Here is a 6,766-nt window from a genome sequence, read left to right as displayed (position 1 = left end):
CTGCGGTGCAAGGACATCTGGGGGCTGGTAAACTCTTCACTTTCAGATACAACAGGGGCGGCACGGCTAACATCTTCGTGCGCACGATGGAGGACCACCGCGCCCTTACCAACGGGCTGCGAGCGGAGGCTCGCGGCTTCCACACGTTCACGGCCGAAGCGGAAAAGATGAAAAAGGCCGTCATCAAGGGCCTGCCGCTCGTCGAAGTGGAAGAAATAAAGGCAGATCTGGAATCACAAGGATTCCCAGCAGTGAAGGTGGTCAAGATGACCGCCTCAATTGAGTATCCCCTATACTTAGCACACTTCAATAAGGAAGTCAACATGGGACAGCTGCGTGCGGCCGTCAAATATCTGTGCCACTGCCGCATTCGCCTCCAGAAGCACAGGAGCAACCATTTACAGCACGGCACCCAGTGCTACAGGTGCCAAGACTTCGGGCATGGGTCCCGAAACTGCTCGCACACAGCAAGGTGCGTAAAATGCTTACTGGAGCATGCTTCGGCAGAATGCCCCAAGAAGACAAGAGATGAGCCCGCCGCATGCTGCAACTGCTCAGGCCCGCATCCCGCCAACTACAGAGGCTGCCCCAAGCGGGTAGCGTACGTTGCCTCCATACAGCAGCGACCTGCCAGAAGGGCCCAACGCCCACCGGCAGAACAGAACCCGAGCAGGCCACCTCCTCAGCCGAGGACGGATGGACGCACATGGGCCAACGTAGCCGGAGGCACCGCCCCCGCCCAACAGCAGCGCGAGCCCCCGTGCCGCCCCCAGCCCCGCCCACAGCAGGAGCACGTGCGCGCGCCCGACTCCTCAGAGGACAACCTGGATTTGATGGCCCTGCTCCAAGGACTCCTGAGGATGCGATCACAGCTCGCCCGCTGCACAACAAGAGCAGACAAGCTCGTCATCCTGATAGAGCTCCTAGACACCCTCGATGCCTAATACCGAGACGGTGAAAGTCCTCGTATGGAACGCATTTAGCGTGCACAACAAGACAGACGAACTGCTCGCTTTGGCAAACGAATTACACACCGACATTATTCTCCTATCAGAATCTCACTTGAATCCAAGCGTACCGCTGAGAGTGCAAGGTTTCGAGATTTATCGTGACGACCGACAAGGAAGATCAGGCGGAGGAACCGCAATATTCGTTCGGCAATCTATGACGTCCACAAGAATCCCCACTCCGAAGTTGAAGTACGCCGAAGCCACGATTATCGAAGTCACCATAGAGGGTAGAGCGCACACCATCATCTCCGTATACTGCACCCAACGTAACCTAGTGAGAGAAGATCTCAACAAATTGCTCAATCTGGGACCGATTGTTGTGATGGGAGGCGACTTGAACGCCAAACACAACTATTGGAATAACTACAGAGGAAATGCGAACGGAAATACGCTCTTTACACACATGCAGACAAATACCTATTCGATAATGGCGCCCGACAGACCTACGTACTACTCGCAACTATCTAGATATCCGAGTACACTGGACATAGTACTCGAGAAAAATGTCAAGACAATATCTCCACTACGCACACTAGACGAACTGTCTTCGGACCACCTGCCCGTGAGCTTTACTATAGGCGGCACAACTTCAAGGACCCCCAGAAAACAGCGCAATTACAAGGATGCGAACTGGGAAGGATTCAAAAAAGAAGTCAACGAACGAATTCATCTCACTTCGGGAACTCTGCGCTCGCCACAAGAAATCGACGCAGCTACAAGCACTCTCACAGAGATTCTTCAAACAGCACAAGATACACACATTCCTCTCAAAGAAATACACCCATACACGATCAAGCTTCCCGAGTACGTTCTATCGCTCATCAAGGAGAAAAATCGCCTGCGACGCATGTTTCACCGCACACGCGACGAATATTTCAAGACAGCGTACAACTGCATGCAGAGGGAAATCAAGACCGAAATCGCAGAACTCAAGCGCGAACTTTGGGACAAAAAAGTCGCATCACTCACGCCGAAGGATAATTCCCTATGGAAAATGGCAAGCGCGCTGCGACATAAAGACTTCACAATCCCCCCGCTACAGAAATTGAACGGCCCCGGGACGGCGCTTTCGCTACAAGAAAAAGCTGAAACACTCGCCGACGGGTTCGAGAGAGCCTACGCCGCTACAGACGGCCTTTCCGACCCGGCTACGGACCGGATCGTAGCTGACTCTCTACGGGACTTGAGGGAAGCAGAGCAGACAAACGCTGAAGATATTCACTTTGCTACGCCAAGCGAGATTGCTGTCACAATCAGGCGATTGAGAACAAACAAGGCGCCGGGAAGCGATCAAATTCACAACATTTTACTCAAACATCTCCCTCAAAAAGCCATCATCTACACAACAAAATTGTTCAATGCCTGCCTCATGACCGGGCATTTCCCCCAGATTTGGAAATCGGCGACCGTGCTGCCTTTCGCAAAGCCGAATAAAGATAGAACGCAGCCGACAAGTTACCGGCCGATTAGCCTATTATCTACACTGAGCAAGGTATTTGAACAAATTATACTCAACAGGCTTGTACCGCACCACGACGACAACAAAACGTTGCCAGACGAGCAGTTCGGCTTCAGAAAGAGGCACTCCACGACCCATCAACTCACCAGAGTAGCGGAATACATCGCAAGAAAATTTAACGAACATCGCTTCACCGCTGCTGCGCTCATCGACCTAGAGAAGGCATTCGACACCGTATGGATAGACGGGCTCGTGCATAAACTGCACCGCACTAACACGCCCATATACCTAACGAGACTGATACAGGAATACCTAAAGAATAGATCGTTCAGAGTGTTCATAAGGAACGTGCTATCTTCAATGCGTGAGATTCCAAAAGGCGTGCCGCAAGGAAGTTTACTTGGACCATTTCTCTTCATTCTGTTTACCTTCGACATCCCCCGAGACGAGAGATGCAATCTGTCTATCTACGCAGATGACGTCAAACTATACGTTTCCTCGCTGAAAGCGAATATGGCCGCTATTTACCTACAGAGGGCGCTCGACGCGCTCGTAGAATACTACAAAAAATGGCGCCTGAAACTGAACGAGGCGAAAACTGAAGCCATCATGTTCACGAGAAAACGTGTAAACAGAACACCTGACTTTAACATCGAAATGGGAGAACACAGCATAGAATGGAAAGATGAAGTGACATATCTGGGCCTGACCATGGACTCCCGCCTCAACTGGAAATCTCACCAAGCGAAGATGCACACGCGCACGCGACAAGCGATCGGCATGATGAAGCCAATTTTCAATAGACGGAGTCCGCTACTTCCCAAAACCAAACTCCTCGTCTACTACTCGCTCATTCGTCCAGTACTCTCTTATGCGATTCCCGTATGGAGCAGCATCTCACACACAGACCACAAGAATCTACAGACACTTCAAAATCTCTACATTAAAATCACATACAACACGAGACTCAGAACAAACTTGAAGAGATTACACGAACGAGAACAAATTCCAACTCTATATGAATTCACACACAGACTGACTGAACGCTTTTACAAATCACTCACACTTAGTAAAAATCAACTAATACGAGACATAGGACAATACAATGCTCCGAGCGACCTGACATTCAGATACACACATAGACTACCTAAACACATCCTCATGGACCACGACCACATTTGGCACATACCAGAACTAGACGCGGACGAATAGCGAGCAGTAGGTATTTCCTAAACTCCCGACCTTCTTCCCAAATATATAATGTTTATATATCTATTTATATATTTATATAATATTTTATAATTTGTATGTATATGTATGTTTATTTTCTATCTTCCCATAAGTATATATTAACATAAAAACAGACACACACACACACATCTCAAAAATGCAGGACATCATATACCGATGTTACTGAAGGCCGCAAACGTTTCAAGTTGACGTTCGGCCGCTCCTTCCTGGGTAAGGTTTTCTGCGATTTTCCTTACTCCCAACGGCAAATGCGGAAGGACTCCAACAAAAGGGCGCAGCCGAAATTTCCTCCCCATTCCCAACACAACACAAACAGACACGTATGTAGTATATGGCCGCTGTAGGTCGCCGCTGGTGCTGATGCTGGATGATGATACATGCAATTTTTGTAGGGTTTTTAGGTAACAATTTTTTTTCCCTACCGAGAAAATACAAGGCCTCTAAGTCTATAAAAGCCAGGTAATATTTAAATAAACCCATATGAGGTAAAAATTGTGAGGCGCATATGACGCCGTTCTATTTGTATAAAGAACATTAACTTTAAATTCAGTAAATTTAAATGATTCACCACTTCATGGAATATAAGAATCTAGAAAATGAAAAACAAAAAAAAAATTACGTAATGAGGAGAGGAGATTGATAGATAGGAAAAGAGAGAGGATTCGACTTGCGTAGCTTGTGGATTTTGCGCAGTTTGAGGATTTTTCGTGGCTTGTAATATAGCCACAAAACTGCTTCCGTCTGGCTTGTGTTCACACAGCCAGGCCCCAACACCTTACAGCCGGCCGGAGAAATTCAGCCGGCCTGGAGCAGGCGCACGCGCCCCAACTGCCCTTTTCAAGGCAATCTTCGCAATTCACATACGTCGTCCCAACTGCCTTTCTCAAGGCATTCTGCAAATTACTCAACTAATACAAATTTTTCTCGTTTCAGAATAAACCGACTCCAAAATGCCTTACCACCGCACACCAAGAGGAACAGCGACTTTCAAGAGAAACAAGCCCCTGCCTATGTTATTCCCGGAGGGAGCCACTGGCTGGAGAATAAACCCAGACACTCATGAGCCTGAGTTCAAGTATGGATCGTCGCAGACCAGCTCCGGCTCGGCAACCGGCTCACCAAGAGCCACATCACCCATGGTAGAGGAATGGACGAGGGCTACGGCTTCAAAGCGCCCCCATTCCCCCCCAAAGCCCATTTTTCGCGTGGTTCACGAGAATAAGTACGAACCCTTACATCAAGTAAGAGAACCAGCCCAGGATATCCCGTCGCCACCGACGAAGAAACGCCCGACGCCACCAGGACCAGTGGCGTCCACCAGCAGAGACCAGGCGCCCGCCAGACAAAGATCAACGACTACTGCGACTCTTGGGAAGAGTACTCGAGTCCCGCCCGTAATCATGGCCATAGGGTCAATGACGCACGGCGACATCACAAAAGAAGTACAGAGGCACATTGGAAGTGCCAACTTCAACTTCAGGTATGCCAAAGGAGGCAAAATCAGCGTTGTGGTGAGCTCAGTAAAAGCCCACAAAAAACTGACAGCAGCCCTACGTGGAGAGGAGAAGCCGTTCCACACCTACACCACAGAAGCGGATAAATTGAAGAAAACCGTCATCAGAGGACTCCCGAAGTTGTCACCAGAGGAGATAATGCAAGACCTTGAGGATCAAGGCTTCCCGGCAAGGACTGTGGTCAAGATGACCACCCCGGGAACAGAATACCCGCTTTACCTGGCACACTTTGGCCAGGAAACAAACATGGGCCACCTGAGAGCCGCAGTGGTCTACCTGTGCCACTGCAGGATTACTTTGAGGAAGTATAGAAGCAACCACCTCCAACACGGAACACAGTGCCACAGATGCCAAAATTTCGGACATGGGTCCAGAAATTGCGCACACGTTGCCCGCTGCGTCAAATGCGAAGGCAGTCACGCCACACCGGAGTGCCCCAAAACCGATCGAGAAGAGCCGGCCGTCTGCTGCAATTGCGGCGGAGCCCATCCCGCAAGCTACGGCAAATGCCCCAACAGGGTGGCATACGTAGCTGCTCTCCAGCGCAGACAGGAGCAATCCAACGCCCAGAGGCGCAAAGAGGCAGAGCCCCGGGCACAGAGACCCGCGGCCCGAGTTGACGGCCGATCCTGGGCGGACGTAGCGGGCCGAAGCAACCACCAGCAACAGGCTCCTGAACAACAGGAACCACCAAGAGCCACACCGGAACAACGCCAAGCGCCAAACACCGGATCCTCTGATGACGAGGACATAATGATCCTACTGCGAGGCCTCATCAGGGTACGCGAAAAACTGGCCTCCTGCTCATCAAAGACAGAGAAACTGATTATCCTAATGGAGCTCCTCAAGGAGATCACACCGTGAAGCTCCATGAGAAAAATAACAGCGATGACGAAGAAATAGTATCCTTTTTTTAATATAACAAAATATGTATTTTCTCCAACAGGAATTCTCTCACAAACTTTTTTGCAGGACCACCGAAGCGAAAAGGACGCAGCCAAAACATGAAAAAATGAAATACTTAAATTCAGTAAATCACAAAGTCAAACAGCGTAAAAAGTTAAGAACTTATTGTTTTTTATTTCTTGTCATTTGTATGAGGTTTTTTATCCAGTTAAGAATTTTTCCTCATAAAACTTATTAATGTAACATAAATTCAGTCAATTAAATACAACCATCAGATGGTAATAGTAATAAGGCTAATCAGCCGCAGTACTAGTTAGTTAGAAACATGAAGGGTATTGTTATAAGCCCTAGCTAGTTAGAGGATTACGAAAGAATCCATAAAATCAAAAAAAAAAAAAAATTACGTAAAGAAAAGAGATAGATGAGAGAGGCGTCGCGTAGTTTGTGGATTTTGCGCAGTTTGTGGTTTTTTTCGTGGCTTGAAACATAGCCACTTCCGTCTGGCTTGTGTTCACACAGCCAGGCCCCAACACCTTACAGCCGGCTGGAGAAATCCAGCAGGCCTGGAGCAGGCGCACGCGCCCCAACTGCCCTTTTCAAGGCAATCTTCGCAAATCACTCACGTC

The sequence above is a fragment of the Hesperophylax consimilis genome, chromosome 8 (genome assembly GCF_061612785.1).
Source record: "Hesperophylax consimilis isolate HC1 chromosome 8, BYU_Hcon_1.0, whole genome shotgun sequence".
NCBI classification, from domain to species: domain Eukaryota; kingdom Metazoa; phylum Arthropoda; class Insecta; order Trichoptera; family Limnephilidae; genus Hesperophylax; species Hesperophylax consimilis.
This window is presented reverse-complemented; position numbering follows the sequence as displayed.